Raw genomic sequence first — 23,498 nt, forward strand, 5'->3', positions numbered from 1 at the left:
CTCAACATCGCTAGCTATTAGGGAAATGCAAATCAAAACCACAATGAAATAACATCTCTACCTGTTAGAATAGCTATAATCAACAGGATAATTGATCACAAATGTTGGAGAGGATGCGGAAAAAAAGGAACCCTCCTACACTGCTGGTGGGACTGCAAATTGGTATGGCCACTATGGAAAGTGGTATGGAGGTTCCTCAGAAAACTAGTAATTTACCTACCATATGATCTGGCAATCTCTCTACTGGGTATTTACCCCAAAGACTTGAAAACTCATATTGGAAAAGATATATTTTATACCGATATTCATAGCAGCATTATTCACAGTGGCCAAGACATGGAAGCAACCAAAGTGCCCTACAATAGATGACTGGCTACAGAAGCTATGGTACATATATATGATGGAATATTACTCAGCCATAAGAAGAGATGAAATACTGCCATTTGCGACAACCTGGACGGACCTCGAGATAATCACGCTAAGCGAAATAAGCCAGACAGAAAAAGTTGAAAATCACATGACATCACTTATATGTGGGATATAAACCTAAAAGCAACAAATGAACAAGACAAACAAATAGAGACTCAAGAACATGGACAATGGACTAGTGGTTACCAGACGGTAGAGGGTGGGTGAGGAGAGGGAGGTAGATGGGGTAAACGGCATCAAATATAGGGAGTAGGAGGATGGTGAAGTGGGTAAAGGGGATAAAATATATAGTAGCTGAAGGAAACTGGGCTTTGGGTCATAAACGCACAATAGAATATATAGAGGTCAAATTATAATGTACACCTGAAAATTATATAATTGTATTAACCAATGTTACCCCAATAAACTTAACAAAAAGAAATTGAAAAAAGAAAAATTTCTCTATTTAAATGACAAAGAATTGTAGGTAGCATAAGAAAAATAACATACATGTTGCTTATAATAGACCCAATTTAAATATAGGGAAAGAAAAATATCGAAAGCAAAAGGATAAATAAAATGTTAAACAAAAGAAATCTTACATAATTTTATTAATATCAAACAATGTATACATTCAGATACAAAACATTTATTATAGAGGAACATGTAATAATAATATAGGACTTAACAAAGGAAAATGCAATTATTCTAATTTATATGCACCTGATAATATAATATCAAAATATGGGGCCAATATTGATAGAACCAAAAGAAAAAATATACAAAGCTACAATATAATGAGAGATTTTTAATGTGTTTCTCTCAATTATTGATAGAATAAGTACACAAATGTTAGTAGGGAGATAGAAGATTTGAACAAGAACAAGAAACTTGACCCAATTGATATGTCTAGGCATTGAACTAACATCTGAAAAATATACTTAATATTCAATTGCACAGAGAGTATTAAAGTGATTTTTTTGGTGAAGCATAAAGAATATCTCCTAAATTTCAAAGGATTGAGATCATTGACAGTATGTTTTGTGAGAACAGTTCAATTAAGTTATAAAACAATAACAAAATAACAGATGGAAAAGCCCCATATATTGGGAAGTTAATGAGATTCTAAAATAATTCATAAGAACATGAAGAAGAAATCACAATAGAAATTTGGATATATTTTGAAATTAGTAATTTAAAATTTATAACATTAAAATTCATGAGGTAAAGCTAAAACTGTGATTAGAGAAAAATTGATAGCCTAAATGCGTGTGTTAGGAAAAAAGAAAGGTTGACATTCATGGTATAAATACTCATCTCAAGAAATTATGAAAAGAATAGCAAATTAAAACCAAAATAAGTGAAAAGATTAAAAAAGATAGCAACAGCTAAGCATCCATATAATGGTAATAATCAATAATATGAGTTTTTTAAAAAATATTAATAAAATTGATAAACTCCAGTGAGACTGATCAAAAAGGAAAAGAAAGACAACATGGGTAAACAATGTCAGGAATGTCAAAAGATGAAACTACAGGTTTTAGAAACTTTATATACTGAAAATAGAATACTATTATTTTCAAATATTTGTGCAGAGTTTACAAAAATGTCTATGTGATAAATTCTTAGGAAAAGCACTGTAAATGTTAAGTTTCTGTTTTTTTTTCCTACTCCTCCTCCTTTTTCTTCTTTTAATCAAACACCACATTCTTTGACCATGATGCAATAAAATCAACCTTAGCAACTAACTAGAAAATAGTAAAAAATGATATCATGTAGCTAAAGCTGTGCTCTGATAAAATTTTTAGCCTTTAAGACACATGTTGTTCACAAAAGTGAAGAAAAATTAAGCATTCAATTTGGTCAAAGAGAAAAAAAATCAACAAAGTTAGCCTTAGAAAACACAAGACAGGAAATTATATATAATCAAAGCAGAAATTGGTGAATTTGAAAATAGGAAATGAGAAGTAGAAAATAATCTCAAGAGCTGATTTGAAGATACACATATGTGTGCTCATTTGCAAACTCTTTTGTGCACATACGCTAGAGAAGGACACATATGCACATGCAGAGACACACAATAAATCAACGGCTTATAAAAAGAACAATTCAAGAAAAGAAAGTGGAAGAAACCACAGATAAATAAGAAATTCAAAATTACATGCAAAAGAATATTTTACTTAACTCTATGTAAATAAATTTGAAAACTCATTTGGATTAGATGATTGATTCCTAAAGACTTAGGAAAACTTAAATAGATCAATGTTCATGTCTGAAACTGAGAAATTGTTCAGATTATCCTCAAGCTGTATAACCTAGGGTTACTGTGACCAAGAAGAGGTAGTTGTATGTGTTAATATGGAAAGGTGCTCTGTTAAGTTGACCCTTCAAGGGTACCCAGGTGCACATCCACAGTTAAAGTGTGCTGCCTTTGGTGTAAAATTGTGTAAACGAGTGCACAAATGTATGCATTGTTTTATGTGCATGTACATTTTCTGGTAACTTGGGAACCTGAACTCTGGAATACTGAGGTTTGGTCCTCAAGCAGGTGGGGTGCGAGGACGCTAATTTTTCACTGTGAATCCTTTTAATTGATCTGGATATTTCTTTACCACGCTCTTGTCATTTTTTTTTTTTAATGAAATAGAGTGGGAACAAAAGGAGTTTTATAAAAAATGCCAAAAGAATATCCCCCATGCCTATTTCTCACCACAATCCCAGATATAAGCCACAGGAGAACTTTGAAATGTAAACCTAGGATGAGGAGAGTGTTGCTAACTGGCGTTGTAGCTGTTGGTCTCCTGTAATGACCTCCAAGTGTCCAACTGCTCAAGTTTTCTGTTGGCAATAATAATAACCTTAACTTTGCGGCTCGAATTCTTTTTTCTTTCCCGTGGCAATTCTAACTCATTCTTTTACCACAAAATAATAAAATTGGGGTGAGAGAATGGTTTCTGAAATGAGAACAGTGATTAATACCCCCAGCTGTCATTCACTAGCAGAAATTTGTCATGTTACACAAAGAATTAAATTCATCTTGCATTAAAAAAGGATTGAAAGAATTAATTAATTTTCAATGTAATAACTTAAGCAACCAAATTTTGCATGACTATGAGAGTTTTTGAACTTCTAATGAACTGTTTATAATGTTCCAGTGAAACTGAACTGAAAAAGCAATTCTTTGATCATGGCTAATATCCAAGACTCCACTTAAAAAGCTATTTGGTGAAATAACTTGCAAGGGAATGGATCTTGAGATAAGGGTGATGAATAAGGACTAATTAATAAGAGAATCAGAGGTCAGATGTTCTATCCTCACGAACAACACTGCCTGGTGACCTCACCATTGTGTGGTCCACTCCCCATTGGGGATTGGCCATGTGACTGTTTAGGAAGACTTTGAGTGTGATCCAAGCAGAGGCTTTCTAAGTGCTTGCACATTGGGCTTGTCTTCTTGGAATGTTCCCTCACGTAAGCCAGCTGCCATGTAAGAGTTCCAACTGGCCTGAGGCCACTATACTGTTAGGAAGCCTAAGCTAGCCAGTGTAAGGTCACATGGAGAGAGCTATGTGTGATCAGCTCCTAGATGTCCTAGCTCTCCTAGATGAAGCACCAGATATTAGAATGTTGGTGCCACTGACCTAGCATGCACTACCTAGTGCTGAAGACTGCCCAGCTGAGCCCCAGCTCAAATTCATTATTGTTATTTAAGCCACTAAGTTTTGAAGTCTGTTATATAGCAAGAGATAACTAAAACAGAGGATAAGGCATCCTAGCTAAGATATGCCTTGAAGAAAATGTAGCCGGCACCAGAAATAAATATATAAAGAATGATACTTTTCCGGTAATGGGATCAGAGCATTAATTATCTAGTTCACAAGGACTCTGTGGGTGACAAAGTACTGCAGGTCCTTACAATTCAAGCATGGTTTCTGCACCAGCAGTGTCAACATACCCTGGGAACCTGCTAATTCCTAAATCAATCAATCAATCTCAGGCCCTGGCCATATCTACTGAGTTAGAACTTCACAAGATTCCTTTTCACAAGATTTTCATGTTTCATGTTCAAGACTTAGAAGCTCTGGTCTGGATAAATGAGCAGTAAACTAGGCCTTGATTCTAGGTTTGTAAGCCTCCGGGGTGTTATGCTCTAAGCAGTGAACAGGTGAGGGTTGTGAGCCCCTGCACACACACATATTTGAGATAGCCGTCCCTTTGGAGAACTTCGAAAGGGGGTGATTCATCCACTGAAGCTCTTACTGTTACCTAAACATCAATAAGTTATCAGGCCACTGTGGTTATCCTTAGAAAAAAATTCAGTAAATGGGGCTCTTTGTCAACTGTCAAAGCAGAGACACTGTATGACCTAGAGAGGGAGGTGAAGGGGAAAGTGACTCCACATGAGGGGGTGCTGTGAAGAGAGGGAGAGAAGGACAAGGGTTCCCCAGGTCTCTAAGGCCCTGGACTGTGAGTACCTGAAATGCTGGCCAGCGGTTCTTGACGTTGATATGCCTAAAACTATTATCATCACCAGTCAAAACAGGAGGCCTTGGCCCTGCCCTGGAGAATCTACACCAGGAGGCTTGGGTGGGGCCTGAGAACCTGCACATTAACAAGACATCATAAGGTCTTCAGTCAATGCAGGTGATTCCAGGACCATCCCCTCTACTTTAAATTGAGAAGTTAAGGGTTCTGACAGAACCAAGCAGTGGTGTGCTGGTAAATTGGTAATCCTGGAGGAAAATTACCCACACCCTTCCCCCCAATTCCCCTGCCTTTAGTTTCTGTGGTGAAATATCTTGACTATTGCAGATTTCAAGCCACCAACGGTTTAACAACCAGCTCCTCAAACTGCTGACTATATGACAGTTGGCTCTCTTGAGCCTGCATGAGAAAAATAACCTGCATGAGAGAAACCATTTTCTTGTTGCATCACTGACTGGATGGTGATGCTAACGCTCCAGTTAAGATCATGATGCCTGCTCACTTTGCCTGATACACCTCCCTCCCTCTCCTCTCCTTCTCTCTGACAATAGCCTGCAGGGCAGGGTAGGCAAAGGAGGTTGAGGCTTCATTCATCCTCTCAGGATTGGTCCAGTGTTAAGTGTTGGGAGCCCAGGGCCTTGGTGTTGTGCTATGGAACCACTGGCCCTCCAGGAAAAACACTCACTCCTGCATCACTTTTGTGGACCTCAGAGTTTGGTCTCTATTTTGAGCGTCATAGCCACATGGTGGAGGGACAAGTGTCCTGGTGCTTGGCTGAAGCACAGATACTTGTTGGGGTCTGGTCTTCCTGGTAGCTGCTCTGGATGGCCAGATGGTACAACCTAGAAATGTGAGAGATTGCTATGTTGTGGGATGAATTTTGAACAATGGGAGAAAGAAGCCAGTGATGATTTTCCCTTTCCTAGGTGTCGTCCCCACTTCCATGATCTATTCCAAGACAGCAGACTCCAGGAGACCTATACACTGTGGCCAGCCCAGTAAGGCAGCCCTTTTTTTTTGGTCTCTGGCCTTCATTGCCTCTTACTATCCTCACCTCAACTCCTGTTTCCTTCAGGTTGTATCTCCCAGAGAAATATTAGCACAGATGCTTTGACATAGGTTCTGCTTTATGGGGAACCAAACTTAAGACTCATCCTAATTCAAACTGTGCCCACAGTACTGACCTCCCTTTTCCCTGGTAACTTCATAGAGTCAGTGTTCCTGCTCTGGCCGTGAGTCTTTGGATTGGAGGGACTGAGCACCTCGTCCAGTAGCCTGACCTTAACTCTGGAAGAATGGAACTTCAGGACCCAGGACAATAACGGTCCTGCTCACTCCTGAAAGTCTCAGGGTAAGAAAACTGACCAAAGTGGGGAAGTCTTTCTTTCTAAAAGTCTTTTAATAACTTTCCAAATCCTAGCATTTCAAATATATATTCATATAAATTTATATAGTTATAAATATATAACTATATAATTTATATCTAAATATAAATAATAAAATATAAATTATATATATAAAATATATAAATTATCTGATATATAATATGTAACATATTATATAATATATATTTATACATATTTAGAAAATTGAGATTTGAAAAAGATATAAAAGCTTTTAGAAAGAAAGACTTCCCTGCTTAGGAAGAAAATTTCTAAATCATAAGAAGAAAGTTCTTTGTAATTTTTTCCAGATAGAATCACATTAGTGGTTTAGCATATACTTCTCTACAGCTGTTCTTAATAATTTATATATACCTATATCATATTAAGTGGCACGATTTTGCAGCATCAGTTTTTCTTAACTGCTAGTCTCTGCTTTCCAGAGACATACATGTGCACATCTCAAAGCCTTCAAGGGTCAGATGGTTTGCCATTGAAGGTATACAAAGTGACTTATTTACACTGTGCTTAATTGGTCCCTGTAGTAGAGCTTCTGCATCTCATTTCTCACTGTCGCCTACTGCACTGCTGCCTGAGCAAACACATTCCACATCCAGGAGTCTTTATGAAGGCAGTAGTCAGGTCCCAGGTCCCAGATACTAGGGTGGCTGGCATTTATAGCCCCACTAACCCACAGGCAAACTCCGCCTGGAGGAGATTCTGAGGGGACAGCACATTTGTGGTGCTTACTTCAATTATCTTCTATAAGCCATGGCCACAGGGCTCTGGTGAATGAAGAGTCCTTTGTACCTTCACATCAGTCACTTTCTGCCTATATCCGATTCAGATAGCTCAGGCTCTGAGCCCCAGGCACCTGCAGCAAGTTACAAGTTACCCAGCACTATTTGTACTGAGACTCCCAAGAATCCCTGTGATATTCCCTGGTTAGGAATCTGTGAGGGAAAGCTGTCATGGCAGGTAGTAGCTAGCTTTAGTGTTTCCTACATGTCTTCACAGCAACACAACTGGGGATGGCAGGGTAGAGGATCTTGCAACATGGGGAAAAAGAGAAAACAGAGGTCTACAGAGGACCAGGGACTCACACAAAGTCAGTCATGACTTGTCCGGGCGTGGCTTGTCATGCCTGGAGAAGAAGGCCCAAGTTAGAAGTTCAATGATGTTGGGTGTCAAGATGGGACACATGCTGTCTGCTCAGTACTCCAGCAACATGATAATAAGTGCAGACATAATCCTGCATTTCGGGTTAGGAGAGAAACTCAGAGACGATGCGTAACTTGCCTTCAGGTCACAGAACAAGAGAGTGGTTGAGTTGGGATTCCAAGGCTGCTAGTGCCAGGCTTGGGAAGGAGGCAAGGCCCAGGGCTGGCTGAGTTTCCCATCTCTGACTTGGTATTTTGCTGGTGCAGGGTATTGAACCATTACCCTCTACTTCTCATCCTGCAATGAGTCGCTGAAACCATGGCCCTGGAGCAGGAAGACAGGGGGAGGTAAGGGTTATACTGTGTACTCCACACATGATGCAGCACACTTCAAGCACAGCCCAGAGCATGTTTCAGCTGGTTAAACTGCCCAGTCAAAACTGTCTTCATTCAGAAGTGAGTTCTGTTCAGAAGGCTGCAGTGTCTCTTCTCAACGAGGTTGAGACTTTCTGGCTTGTGCTAGCACTCAGGGACTACGCAGAAGCCAGGCCAGATGTATGATGAGTGCCACACCATCTGCAGCTGCAGCGAGGGCCCGTGGCAGGGGTGTGTGTGGAGGTGAGTACCTGATGCTGTCAGGAGCATCACCAAGTCCCATAATGTTTCTTGCCCTTTTGCTCCTGCCTCTGTGCTCTGGGCTGAGAGCGAGTGTGAGGCTGCTTCTCTTGACCGATGCATGTGCTTGTTCTGGACTTGACCAGGCCACAGGAACACAGCCCTTTCTTCTCTTCTGAGCCCCTTGCTTTGTTCAGACACACAGATCTCCTGATGACACTGTCCTTGTAAAAAATTCTACAGATAACTTAGGTCTATCTTAGTTGGAGATTATGGCTTCTATGGCAAAATGACTCCTGAATGTCCCACCTTTAATACAGAGGCTTGCTTCTCATTCACTGAAGAGTTCAGAGTGTGACTTCCTGGTAGGAAGGTGGCTCTCCTTTATCTGAAGATTCCATCCCCTGTACCCTCTGTCCTAGGACCTCATTGTCCACCCAGATACAACCTGCGGAAGGTGAAGGAATGTGCAGAAGAAGGCACAGCTACTTCTTAAATCTGGGACTAGAATTTGGCTAGCTTTCCTTGCACACATCCTGGGAGTTCGAGGAGACTGTCATCACCTGGCCATACCTACCTGCAGAGGAGGCAGGATACAGGGACTGGTGAGCTGGCCTGGGCCTCAAGAGGCCTCACAGCACAGGTGTGAGTGACAGAGGGAGGATTGCTGAAGGGCAGGCTCATCCAGGCAGATGCTGACAGGTTGGTTCTCAGCTCTGTGACTTGCATCTCCTTTCTTCATGACCCCCTTTATCCATGGGGGACACAAACCTCAGAGAGCTGCCATGACCATGCAGTTGCGGAGGAGCGGATGTAAAGGCAGACCTGGATATAAATTGTCCTCTTTCTAGAACATGACAGACTGCAGCAGCTGACACCCTTCACCTCGAGGGACAGGAAAGTCCAATGGTTCAGCTTCCAATCCTTGTAAGACCAAAAGTTTGAGTCATCAAAGTTAACAGAAATTTAGTTAGTTACTTTGTAGTGTCTACCTAAATAACTCAAAATAAGCAAATCAGATCCCCCCTAGGTGGTCTATCCAGAATCTGTAGAAATTACCTGAGAGCAGGATATCAGATATGCGCTAAGGGCTGATTCTTCCAGGACCAGAAGCTGAACAGATGGATTTGGCTTCTTCCTGTCACTTCTATTGCCCCTGTGAAAGGTCTCCATGAGGCCATGAGGCTGTGTTTACAAGGGCAAGACACACCCAGCATTGCCTCCTCTCTGTTCAGATTCTGAATTAGATTTCAGCTCACAGTCAAGGAGAGCACCCCGCCTGCCTCTCAGTATCTCCTCCTTCCCAGCCTACCCAAGAGACCCTTGCCCTGATCTTGCCTTTGTCTACCATGACACAGCCTACAACCCTTCACCTTATTTGGGTCCAACTCAGAGTCCTGGTTGACACATCAGGCCTTCTAACTGCTTCCCCAAATGCATTCCTATGTCCTTCTTGGGTTTATTCCATGTTTCTCTCTCTTTGGTGAGTTGTTACTCGCCCCAACTCTCACCACTAGTCATTTCTAAATCCAGCTCCTTATCTTCTTCATGAAGCCTCTTCCAAATTTACCCCCTAGAAAAGTTTCCTGGTCCTTTCTAAGCCCTGAGCACTCATCTTCCCTCTCTTGTGGCCCTTGTCATTTTCCTGGGCTGAGAAGTTCAGGACTATCTTTAACTTGTGCTGTATTTGACAGTGTATGTCCCAGTCCCACCACATAGTCTGCATCACGTTTTCAGCAAATGCAGGAGCCACAGCTTCCAATGTGCAAAATCAAATTTGTGAGGTTTTCATTAAACCACAGATATAGAAGAGGGGAGGATAAGGGACTAAAGAGTAAGGATAAACATGGAGGGCTGCTGGTGCTTGTGCTAGACTTCCAGCCTCTGGCCTGTGACTGCTCCCAACTTTTCACATCATCCTGCTTTGGTGCCGGTAGAAACTCACTGTGGTTGGTAGGCCTGTCTGATATTCTTTCCTTTTCCACAAAACATCCTACTACACAACTTTTAGGGCAATTATCTCTTTTCGTCTAGACAGTCATTCATGTTTGTTTAATCGTATATGTGTTATATATAATTCATGTCACACATTCACACTCATTCATACTCACACTGTCACATACTCACACAGTCACACCCATACTCACTGTCACATTCTCTCTCTCTCTCTCTCACACATACAGACACAGACACATACACACAAACACAAGACTGACCATTCCTTCTTTTTTTCTCCTAGCACAGTGGACTTTCTAGTACAGTGCCTAGGATATGGCAGCTGGTCAATTATGTTTGTTGAATGAATCAATCCAGAGTGAGTGGATTGATTGATAAATAAATGAATGCACTCTATTCTAATATCCCACTGATATTTAGCAATTACATCCATGTTTAATTTGTCACTTGCTACATATGTGTAAATTTTCCTATACGAGCCTCCAGGACAATTTAGGGGAGAATATGATTTTGGCCATTGAGCTGGCATCTGAGTACAGTCAGCAGAGCAGCACGTCTGATTGTATCAACTATAAGTTCAGCAGTAAGTAGCGATCCCAGTGCTGGGCGTGGAACTGGATCAAGCCAATTTTATGGAAATCAAAGAGTAGAAACAGAAGATAAAATGTAAATAGACAGTGAGGGGAGAGACAGGAAGGGCTTAAGCAAGTTTACTCAGCCCGATTCTTGTGAGGAGGGGTAGCAAAGGGATCAGATGGGGCCCTGGGGTTTGCCGTCTGAGAGTCAGGGGGACACAGTCAGATATGGAGCAGAGATGGAAGAATGGCTCCTGCTCAGGGACAGTGTGCACTTACAGCCATTTCTCCAAAGGAAGCCTGGGTGGGAACCAAAAAGAAAATTACCGTCTAAAGTGTTTTTTTCTTTAAATTTATGGCAGTGATAACCCTTTAAGCTATGAGCACCCTGGCTGCAGGCTCAGCAGACATGTAAAGACTTCCAGGTATGCTGAGGGTGGGCAGGGCAGTTACTTCTCTCAGGACAGCCAGGCCGAAGCACTTGGTTGTTCTTCATCCTGTAATTTGAGTCAGAATCTCAGGGCCTTGGGACTTGACAGTTTTCAAACCTAGTCGCTTGCCAGAATCAACCTGTGTCTTTAAATATACATTCCTGGGCCCCAATCCAAGACATGCAGAGTTCTAACTCAAGGTAGGAGCTGGGAACCGGCATTTGTAATAAGTTCTTCAGGCCTGGCCTTTGCAGTCCCAGAGCTTGGGACCATGGACTGTACCTCAGGTCCATGGAAATGTGGACTCTGCCATATGGAGGCAATTCCAAGTCATAGGGTAAGGGCAGAAAAAATATGCCTCTCCACCTTGCCTCTCATTGCACCCTGAGGGCCTTTGGATTTTGACAACCACCACTGGGATTTCTTCTCCAAGTCACATGTCCAGGTCCAAGCTCCTGCTCCCAATGGGGCTTCTCTTTCACCTTTCTGCCTGGCCTCCTTCCTCTCAGCTCTGGGCATTGCCTATTTTGCTTGTCTTATACCCAGCTGGTTGCTATTCATCCCCCTCCACATCAGCCTCTCCATGTCCTGGCTGACCTCACACCACCCTTTATTTCCTGGAAACTGACTAAGCCTTTGGCTGAGATATTTCTTGTTCTGAAGGAAATGCTGTGCTCTGGGTCCATTTCCTCTAGCATGACTCTTGGGGCAGATGTCAGAGTCCTAATAGTCTCGGGATGGACTTGGGAAGCAGGTCACCTGGCCTTATGTGGCTACCACTTGTCCACTTGGGGGAAAGGCTGCCGAGGTCTCAGATCATGGATGTTTACTTAGCCTCCACTCTCAGCAGGTTCCTGTCTTGCACTCATTTCCCTGCAGGGGTAGGTGGTGGCTTGTGTCCAGGACTGGTAGGCTCTCAGGCCCCTGGAAGAGCCCTATTCATTTGACTCCCACATAGACCCAATGTCACTTTGTTGTCAAAGGCAGACCCGAGACAAGAACTTGGTCTCAAGAAGAACAAGTGGAGAGATAGGGATGTGGGACAGCAAAGGCACAGAAACCAGCTAAAAAGGTGTGAATAAACACACTCCTGGGTGTTTACTTGAAGTAGAAGTTTGTGATCCCACAACAACCTGCGCACCCACGTTCATAGCAACTTTATTCATAATTGCCTCAAACTGTCCAAATGAATCAACCCAAATGGCTTTCAGCTGGTGAGTGGATAGATGGACTGTGATGGTGCTCCCTCATTAGTAAAGAAGAAGAAAACAACAATGCTTGGAACAGCCTGGGTGAGCCTCAAAGCCAGTCTCAGAAGACCATGTGCTCTGTAAGTCCATACCAGTTCCACTCTGGAAAAGGCAAAACTGCAGATGGAGGAAAGGTGAGCGGTTGCCACAGGTTACAAGAGGCAGGTTGCGTCTAAAGGACAGGTTTGGTTTCAAGGAGGTAATGACACTCATGTATCTTGACTGCGATGGTCATTATAGAGCTGTGTGTTTTGTCAAATTTGCAGAATTGTACATGAGAAAAGGTAAATTGTGAGCTCATAATGAAGCAACAAAAATGGGCATTATGGCCTTTTATATATGTGTGAGGATGTGGAGCCAGGACACTCGTCCGAGGTGGAAGTGAATGGGAGCCCTGGGTGAGCTGAGCTTGGCCTCTGAGACAAAGTGAGTGGTTCCAGAACTTCAAGCTTAGAGGCCATGAAGGCACCTCAGAGACAGGAGTGCCACTGCTTGCTATGGAAAGCCAGCAAATCTGAAATAAAGCAGAAACTCCAGCAGGGTTTTAAGGGTCAGATATTGGAAGGTTGAGGGGCAGCAGTGGTGATAAGGATAGCCCTGGACACGTCCAGAAGTATGTCACGCTGCAGAGTTAAGGGAGGAGAGGTTGGGGCCTCAGGTTGCCCACCCTCCAGTAGAGCTCCAGACTGGGACTCAGAGCCAGTGTTATATTTGGGAGGTGGTCTCAGGAAGCAGTTGTAGGGGTGGGAGTAGGGGTAGGGGTGGGGAAGGAGCCAGTCAAATAGGGCATTAAAAGACATGTGACAGCTGTGGGTGACATATCAATCCCACAGGGAACCCCGGGAGACTGAAGGTCATCTCAGCGCTATCCCTGAGCTGAGAGGAAGCTGGGCTTCATTCACCAATATGTTCCCATTGCCATGGGCTGAGGCTGCTCCTGGAATTAACTTCTTGGTCTTGTGGCCCCTTAGGCATATTCAGGGAGCCAGACACCTTCAGCATTGGAAGAAACATGTGACTGGTAGAATATGGGCAAGCACCATTAACATTTACTACAGTTGGCATCAACAAAAACCAATCTGCATTTGGAAAAGTCTTATTATCAGGAAAAGCAAATTGCTTTGCATATTGTTCAGTTTTCTTATTAGCATCCATGTGTGCCTGCATCGTCCTCATGATTAAAGCCACTCTTGCTGTTAAAATGTCCCAGGCACAGAGTGGTCAGGCCATTTGAAGAAGCCTGCATGTCAGGACAATGCCCTCTAGGACCCAGTCTCAAGGACTCCTTTTCCTATGTCCTCATTGACAAAAAAGTCAAACATGACACTTTCCCCTGGGAATAGACATTGTGGAGAAGTTTGCTCATTTCGCTTTAGTTGCAATGAGCATACTCTTTTCTTTCTTGAACATTAAAGGAAGAAGTTTGTTATAGCAATGTTACAAAGCAAAACACCTTCAAGGAGATTTTTCTTTTCAATTTTTAGGCAAACTATTTCCCAAGCGAAGCTGATATTGCCAGTTCTCCTTTTAAGAAACTCTGAGATCTCAAATGATGCCGACGGTTTAGCTTTCATGGAAAGTAGATGACAGTAGCTGGACTTCCTTTGCCAAACACTTTGATCCTGTTTCTTTTTAAGCTTGCAGTTGAATTTTGAGATGCAGAGAAAGATTCACACTTCTTTTCTTTTAAAGTAGTCTTCCTCTTTCTACAAGAAGAGGAACCACGTTGTCTGCTGATAGGACTCTCTGTCTGGATTCTCTGAGCCTCCATTTCCCTATTTGTCAATGGAAGAACTAATGCCCCACAAAGGCATTTCTTGAGAGGATGAAATTTAATCAGATTCAAATATGTATGTATGACACTGTTTCCCAAATGACTAATCCTGAGAGAAATAAATGCATAAAATAAGTTGTCTGTTCTCAAAAAAATAGTAAGATACAGGAAATTACAGTCAACAACTAGGACACAGGTTAGTAATCACAATGACAATGACAGCACTGTGATTGCATTCTCCATGCCAGACTGTGCCTGTGCTGGGCATTACTTACCCGCTTTACCTCATTTGCTCCTCACGGCAATTCCGGCCTCCACTTTAATGATGAGCAAATCGAGGCTCAGAGACTTTCAATAACATTCCAGTGAGTGGGGCAGCAGGACCCCAGCCCATTCTGCTGACCTGAAAGCCTGCGAGTGTAGCAGTTTTATTACTGAAGTCAATAGGAGTGGAGACAGTATATCCCTGAGTAGAAGGGCGATGTCTTAACCTTCTCATGCCTCAAACCCAGCAGTGCCTGGCACAAACTAAACATCTGACTTTTTATTAAACCACAAAACATATCACACATATAAGCAATATGTATAATGTGTATGGACACTTTAAGAACAATCAGCAGCACCAGTGGACCCCCACCCCACCCCAGTCTGAGAAAGGGGACGCTGCCGGTGCCCAGGCTGCCTTCTGTTGACTGCGCCCTCCTCTCGATCCATGGGAAATAACTACCACCTTGAATTGTGTGCTCTCATGTTTCAGCTTCTGATTACCTTTTAATCACCTATGTGTACTTCATTATAGTTTAGTTTTTCTTTATTTGAACCAGATCTAAATGGATGACATCATGTATGTTCTGTGACTTGAATTTTTTGTTCACTGTGTTTCAAGATTTGTTCTGTTGATGTACTCTCATTTTTAGCACCCCAGAATCCCTCTATAGCAGCATTAGTGGTAGTTTGTCTATAATAAGTGTTCCTGGTTAAATGAATTGGCAAAGAACCACAGCTTCCTGAGCAGAGGATGGAGAGAGGAGTTCTGAGTTTGCAGACAGCCTGAAGACAAGACTTGGCGATGGGTCTGCATTTACCTAAGCCTTCTTTAATAACTACCTGGGTGGGCTGGGGGCAAGTTGAGGGGATTACAAGGACCTGGGCAGGACAGGGCTTGCCACATTGAAAAATCAGAATGAATAAGGGCAAAGATGAAGGAGAGGTATAGTGAGAACTGCCTGGGGCCAAAGTTAAAATTTCAGTTCCATGTACAGACAGTGCTCCTCAGAGGAGGCTCTTCGATTCATAATCCGAAGGGAATGAGGCCAGGTCCTGAGGACCTCATGATACCAGAGTCTCCCCTGCCTCACAGCAGGAGGGCAGAGGTATGCCTGTACCACTAAAACTCATTGGTGAGTTCCAAGTCACCAAATCACCAGTGTTTCTAGATAAGATCTCTAAATGTGGTCATTCACAAAGTCCAGAGACGCACCTCACAGTTTGTCTCTTGTAGCATGCTGTTTTCCTCAGCCTTTTGCCTATCCATGACTGTCCCTGGGACACATGTCCACATGACCCAAATTGACAAAAACTGAAGATGGCTCCGGTCAAGCCAGGATAGCCTGTAAACCTGGCAAATGAATTCTTTTGGAACATAGCCTCCTGGGCCATGTGTCCCCATCCTCTGGGGATCTCTTTGTTTCTCCTGTGGGATGGCTTCTGCTTCAGACCCTGCAAAGAGTTAGAAAACATAAAGGCCAGCTTGATGTTTTTGAAGTCAAGATGTGTCCTGGAGGTGGCCATCTGCCAGGCTCCCTTTGGGTCGGGTGGTGTGGGGTTTGCCCCTCAAACTGAAGAGATGGGGCTCCACTCTTCAGGACCTGTGAAAGGTTTTAAAGCAGAATTGTGATAACAATGTGTGCAATTTTATTCTCTTGTGTGTATGTGTGTGCCTATCAAAGAGAGAGATAGGGAAAGAGAAAGGATCAGTTTGCTTCTGAGCCCCAGAGAAACATTCACTTTTGAGTCATTTATTGAGAAAAAAAAATTAAACCCCCCAACTAGAGTAAAGTTAAGAAATGAATTGGTGGCTCATTGAAAGTGGAACAACAAACATTTGGAGAGAACGTGCAAAATTGGTCCCTGGAGAATGTGAGAGGTACCGGGGAAGATGTATGCTAGAAAAAAGGAGGAGCCTCATCATCACCTATTTTCAACTCCACATGTGCAAAGTAGAACTGAGATCACAGGCAGACTCCACATACCATGGCAGGAAATTAACCTCCTTGTATTACAGTCACATCTCATCCAATTCCATAATTATGTTAAGTATCCTCTCTCTCACCCTTTTGTATGCATCATTAAGAGAGATGTCACAGCTCTGCACTCACCTTCAAAATGTCCTTTGTTCTCTGAGTTTCTCACCTTGGCAGGACACTTTTACTAGGGGCCAGCTTTTGCCAATAAGCTGCTCAAATCTCTGGAAGGCTGCCTCAGGGTGCCTGGAACAGAGGTCCCTTCCTGTCAGTCTTAGAGTAAGTTCACTTTATTTATAATAGAAGGCTTGACCAACAGGAAAAGCTGGCAAGCTGAAATCTTCATGCTCTTGCATCTCTTGTTGCCAGCAGCAAACACTGTGATGACTCCTCTGATAGATAGTGTCCTTTTGAGTGATGACATATGCGGGGCTGTATTGTGCACATGATGCGGGAATGTGTTACTGTACAGGACTGTAAACCCCAACTCATGGATATGGGTATTTAGTGTTCATTAAAGAATGCAATTCTTTTACATTATGCTCTTATTTTGCAGAAGTTTTACATTTTATGTTACAAAATTCAAGGGTTATTTTGAACACTTGAGATTTTCATTTTATGCTCTTTTAGAAACTGTTTCAAGATACAGCTCCAGAGTATCATCTGAGATCTTGTAACACACAAATAGTCATCTTCATTATCCACATCATCAATTATTATTATTAGAGCTGGTGTTTGTCACTATTCTGGTGTGACAACTTGATTTTGCCCCTCATTCTGGCCATTATAAATTCTTACATACCTCTTCCCAGAAACCTCCTACATCTTTTACTGATGGGTACATGGGCAGTGGGTTCCCTGGCCTGGGGCAGAGGACATGAGCGTTATAGAACAGCAAATTGAGCTGGTCACAGGCCCCTCTGCATGTCTCTGATGACACATAAGTTTCAAGAACAGATCCGAGTATTTGAGTCACCATGTTCTAAGCCTCTTATGTTCCAACACTCTATATCAGTAGCACCGGAGTGGACTTCAGTGCATCTCAATGTCACCTTCTTGGATTGGCTATTCCCACTTGCCCTGCACGCCCTATGCCCGTTCTGTCTCCTGCCTTTGTTTCTTCATGACCTCCCCATGATCTGCAATTACTTTATCGGCTACTTGTTTGTATGCTCATTGTCTTCCTTCATGGAGCCTAGGACTTTCTCTTATTGATTCCCATCACTTTCGAGCTCAGAGTGGCTTTGAGCACTGAGGAGTTCTGCAATAAAGATGTGTTGGGTGATTGGGTGCACAGCTAATCATGCATGCCAATTAGGTGAGAATGAGTCTCAGGGGAAGGCTAATGTTCAGATTGGGTTGAGGCAGAGGTCAAAGAAGGCTTTCTAGAGCAGCGGTCTCCAACCTTTTTGGCGCCAGGGACCGGTGCTCCTATGAGAATCTAATGACTGATGATCTGAGGTGGAGCTGAGGTGGTGATGATAGTACTGGGGAACAGCTGCAAATACAGATAAAGCTTTGCTTACTCACCCACTGCTCATCTCCTGCTGTGTGGCCTGGTTCCTAACAGGCCACGGACTTGTACCGGTCCATGGCCTGGGGGCTGATACCCTTGTTCTAGAGAATGTGTGCCTTGGTTGGTTTCCACAGACATACAGTGTGTGGTTTGTGGGCATTGGGTAGGCCTGGAAGGCCTTGTATCAGAGGACAGAGCACCTGGACCAACATCAAACACCTTCCAGCTACTGCCCATGTTGCGGGGCGTGTGGTTAGGAGAATTCTGAGTTGACCTCTGACATTCCAGGACAGTGGTGCAAAGCCTCAATCTTATCAAATTTGAGCCAGAGTGTCAGATCTCTGCTGGAAGTTTGGGTGTAGAAGGCCCCAAATGGCTGCTAAGGACTTGGTTACTGGGAAAGCATCTACTTGTAGGTAGGGGGTGGGCAGAGACAATGGGAACAACATGGGGCTCCTCTACCTTGAGTTGCTTCATAAGGATACAAAAATGCTCTCAGGCTGCCGAGGAGGCTCTGGAAGCAGATCCCAGGGCAGTCCACTTACTTGCAGCTTCTTTACTGTTTCACATTCCCTAAGGCCTACCCTCCAAGATCTATGGAGTTGCTGTTAAAGGAGGAGATGGCTTGGTTTTTTTCATGGGAATCAAATTTGCTTTGCAAACTTTTAAAATAAAAAACATATTTATTTTTCCTGTTGGTGCACAACTTAGAAGTGACAAATTTTCCCAGCTGCCCCACCATAAGCTAGCTCTGCTCCCAGAACAACTGAGCTAAGTTTTAGTCCAGAAGGAGATCTCTTTCACACATGATAAATACAGAGTTTGCTAAGATCAGATAGCTAAAGGACTAAATTAGTTGAAGGACTGATAAAGACCTATAAAATCTCCCCAGCTCAGCACCATGAGGGGATCAGGATAACTACAGCAGTATATGTGGAGAGAGGCAGGCAGTCATAAGGATGGACGATGCGTGAGCTTGGGTGGTGTTATGAGCTGAATTGTGTCCCCCTAAATCCATATGTTGAAGCCCTAACTCTGCACATATTGGTACCCACAGTCTTGACTTCCACACCTGCTCTGTCTCTAATGAGGCTTTGAGCATTCCCAAATCTGATCTCTTCCTGTCTTTGTCCCCCAAGGGCCCATCACAACCCTTGTACATAGTAGGTGCTCAGCACATGCTTGTCATACCATTGATGTGGAAAAGGCTGCTTTGCAGCATCTGGTTCTAATGCAATGAGGTCGATGTCCTCAGCATGGATGAATCCTAATCCAGCCAGTTTTCAAGTTCAGTCCACCCTTTCTTTGCTGGGAAGGAGCAGGAGAAACAAAACCTGTCCTATGTACAGTTCTGGCTCTGTGGATCTGATTTCTGACCTAGAGTTACAGAGGTAGAGGCATGTGGCTTCCTGGAGGCATCTAGACCAGCATCGTGGAAATGACAGCCAGGCAATGTACACATGACTTGTGTGAACACTTCTCTGGCTTGCACCTTCACAAAGCAGCTGGGGAAGGAAGCTTGGCCTCAGGTAAGGAGACTTGAGTCTCATTCTTCACCAACTGGCCATACTGACTTGAGCAAGTCTCTCATGTGGACCCCTGGCCCAGTGAATGGGCCCATGATCACTTCTGAATCAGAGTATTTCTGTAGGGCTCAGTAAATGAGTGATCAGGAAAGCTGTCTTTATAAAACCCCACATCATATCAAGTGTGAGGGATATTATTATTGTACTATAACTATTTAACTAGTACTGACACTTGTGCTAGTAGAAGTGGATAGATGTGTGGCTGGGGAAGCTGAAGCTTCTTCCAGGAGACAGGGTGCCTCCCTCTTCCTCTCTTCCTCCTCCTTTCCTTTTCTTTCTTAGTTAAACTATGGTAAGAAAGAGGTTTGGATAAAGTGTGGTTATTCTGTCCGTGGATTACGAGCTTACCAGGCTGGGTGGTGTTCCACCTAGGTGGTGTTGAATTCAGAGTCAGTTTTCAAATGTTTGTGCTGTGATTGACTGAGACAGATAGCGAAGCACAGGCTGGTTGATTCTCTGTTATGGGGCCATTCTGTGCATTGTAGTTTGTTGAGCAGCAGCATCCCTGGCCTCTACTCACTAGATGGGAAGTTGTGATGGCCCCAAATGTCTCCAGATATTGACAAATGTCTTGGAGTGGAGAGTGGGCAAGGGGAACTGACCCTGTTTCTTTTCATTCATGTGTTGTCAGATCTCAATGATCCTTGAGGCGATGGGGAGTCATCCAGGCTCCAGCCTCGCTCTCTCTTGGCTGTATGTCTTTGGGATTTCCCACTGCTGTCCCCACTTCCTTGTGAATTGGCCTCTTAGAGCCCTGGAATGGGGTCAAGGGATGATCCCTGTCCTAACTGAGTAGCTGTGTCAGTTCCAGGGCAGCCACATGCCAGGCTCAAGTTGAAGCAAGCCTGGCTTTTCCAGTTTCCCAGCTCCTGCCCATCTTCCTGCAGGCTTATCAGCCTTTGGCTGAGCCGGAGGCTTGGTTCTGACACTTCCGCACTGGTCATGTTGGGGAAACAGCCTCTCTGAACTCGTTGTTTCCTCATCTTACACTGAGGATATTATAGGCCTGGTGCAGGATTGCTGTGAATATAAAGCTAGATTCACTTGCAATGCACTCTTCAAATTTAAAGTACCTGTTATTTTAAAATGACTTATTGTTTGAGTGTCCACAGAATGCCAGATGGAGAATTGATTTGGGACTCTGGAACAGCTGGATTTCTGTTTGGGAATGGAAATGAAGGGAGTGTCATCTGGGGGGCCTCCACATTTAATTCCATTATGGGCTAAAACAAAGGGTGAGGAATATTAAAGAGGCCTGATCCCTGTTTTCAAATTAGAGACAGTGACTATCTCTTGCTTCTAATTACACAGGACCTCTTGAGAGAATAAATAAAAAACCTGCCTCATGGTACTAAGCTGGGGAGATTTTATAGCTCTTTATTAGTCTTTAAACTATTTAGCCCTTTATTAATATCTGATCTTAGCAGACTCTTTCTTTTTATCAGGAATACTTTGTTTACCAAATCTAATAGAAGAAATATATTTAAAAAAATGTGTTGGGGTTGGGGCCATATCCAGGAAATGTAGATATAAAGTGATTTAGGATAATGCTAAACATTCCCCATCTTGTCCCATCTATGAATTTTGATTGTTTTAATAAAATAGTTTGAATTCATATATGCATTCTCTAGTGCAGACAGACCCAAATCACCATTTATTTTTCAGCTGAACCATGAGCTGGGCTCAGGTTGTGGGTGTCATAACTGAAGGCCCGAGAGAATGAAGAGCTTCATGTGGTGTTGGCACTATGATTTTGTGCATCCTTGCTTGCTCTCCTCCTTCTTTTTCACTCTACCTTCCTCCCTTCTTTCCATTTATCAACTATGATCTTCAAATTGGCTTGAAATGACCTGTTTTCAGTGAACAAACCAGGCACGGTTCCCTAGAGGCCACAGGGGATTGTGAATACACTCCCTAGCAGAGTGCCTTATTTTCACTATCTGTTGGTCAGTGGAGTACATGGCCAGATGCTGAACTCAGATTCATGAACCTGTCTCACTGGCATGGGAAGTGAAGCCCAGATCTTACTCTGTGCTAGAAGAAAGGGCTTCTGGGTGATGGAGGAAATTGATGGTACTGCTTCACTAAAGATATAATCATCTTGTTGCCTGCATCCCAGACCCACCACAGAGAAGGAGAACCATGACCCAAAGGCCGGAGTAATTACAATGCTGTTGTTGAATTCAGTGAAGGTAGAAAATCTGAGACAATATTTCAGACTATACCTGCTCCTCTACCATTGTCTGAGTTTGGAAAGCTCAGACTAGCTCCATCCCTGGGAATGTCTCTGGTCCAGTGCTTCTCCCTGGAGGCATCCACATTCTCCTCGTCATCCTAATCACTTCTCTTGAACCTGCCATGCTCTATTTTCCAGCTGGCGGATTTGGATAAATCTTTAGAGCCCTCAAGACACATTCTCTACTACAAAGAGCCATAGGGAGCTCTATTCTCAAGGTCATCAAGTCCTGCCGTGTGGGGCAGCTGTACTGACAGTTATCATTGTTCTCATCATTATCCTTCCTGCACTGCAGGACAGCCACCAGGCCACGAAAACCTAATGTACCTTAAATGCGGGGCCAACAACTCCCTCTCCCGCCCTCTTCACCCATGGTGAGCCTTGATCCCCTCAGGTGGAGCTCAGTGAGGTGACAAACAGCCCGGGGGCAATTCAACCTGAGTACTGGGAAAGGCTTTCAAAAAATCATGGGGTGGGAACATCACAGCCACAACTTTACACCACTCTTGGCTCCCTCTGATGCTCCCAACATCATCAGCATAGCACAGATAGAAGACGGGACAGCTGCATTTTTAGAGAAGTCAGCCTCAGCTCAGGTCTGAATTTACACTAAATGGTTTATTGGTAAATTGGGTCAATGGATGTCAGCATTCATGGCAACAAATGCAGGTGGACTTTGAAGGTGGAAAGGTGAAACATGAAATCGTCTTCATAAGTGCTAGTGCTGAATCCTAGTCCATAAGAGGCCTCTAAGAGCCCCTATAAAACCTTAGGGGTGAGGCCCTGAAACTCAGGCAAGGGGCTCTGAAAAGGCAGCTTTGGCCATGGTTTCAGCTGCTGCAACCATTCAGCTTTTGTACATCTGGGGGTGGTAGCAGTTGTTGGCAAATAGGAAGGCTGCTCCATTAATGCTTTTAAAACACAGAGGCTGCTCTAAATGAGAGAGACTGCTGGCATCTTGTGAGGTGCCAGATAACTGGCTGGTGTGAAGAATGCCCTGCCCAGCTTTTGAAGAGGCTGGTCCTATTGTCAGAGTCCTGTTTCATCAGCTGTGCGGCCCAACTGTCTGTGGCACCTTAGGCAGCTGCTGATGGCACAGTGACCTACAGATGCAGCCTCTCTCACCATGTTCTCCTTGGACCCATTGTAATTCCTTGGGGAGAATTGGGATATCTGGGCAAGTGGGGACACCTGTTGAAGTAGTGACACTTGATGAAAGGGGACACTTGGCGAAGAGGGTAACATATGGTGAAGAGGGGCACATCTGGTGAAGTGAGGACACCTGATGAAGCCAGGCATGCCTAGTGAAGCAGGGACAGGGAAGAACCTTGCAGCAGATGGAGATAGGTTGGCCTGGGATGCCAAGGATTAAAGAGGGAGATCACTGTTCATGGGAACGAGATATGCTATAACTACCTTTGCTGAGATGTCATTTAACATGTAATTCACCTCAGGCTTCCTACCCTTTGCCCCACATCACTTCTACCACCCGCTGGCAAATACATGCTGTGGAAAATGAACTAAAGTACCTTTTGGTTCCCTAAGAGTCTTGACACACCAGCAATGGGTTCTGGGCCCAGACACAATTTTTCTTGCTTGTAAAGCCACAGCTGAGGCAACAAGGTGTAAGAGGAGGCTGATGGGGCTTAGTATCCAATGGTCTGGGATGTATCTTGACTTTGCTATTTCCCAGGCTTATGACTTAGGGGAAAATTACTTATGTGCCCTGGTTCTCTGTCAATAAAAAGGTTGTAATAAAGAGTTTTTGTAAGAAAGAAATGAGCCTGTGCCATGGTGAGGGGTAAGGAAGCACGTTTCACCAGTAGTGCTTTTTTGCCTGGAGGGGCACCAGGCTGGGGCGTCTTTCCTTGCTCTACTGCT

Source organism: Pteropus vampyrus, unplaced genomic scaffold, assembly GCF_000151845.1.
Source record: "Pteropus vampyrus isolate Shadow unplaced genomic scaffold, Pvam_2.0 Scaffold327, whole genome shotgun sequence".
NCBI lineage: Eukaryota > Metazoa > Chordata > Mammalia > Chiroptera > Pteropodidae > Pteropus > Pteropus vampyrus.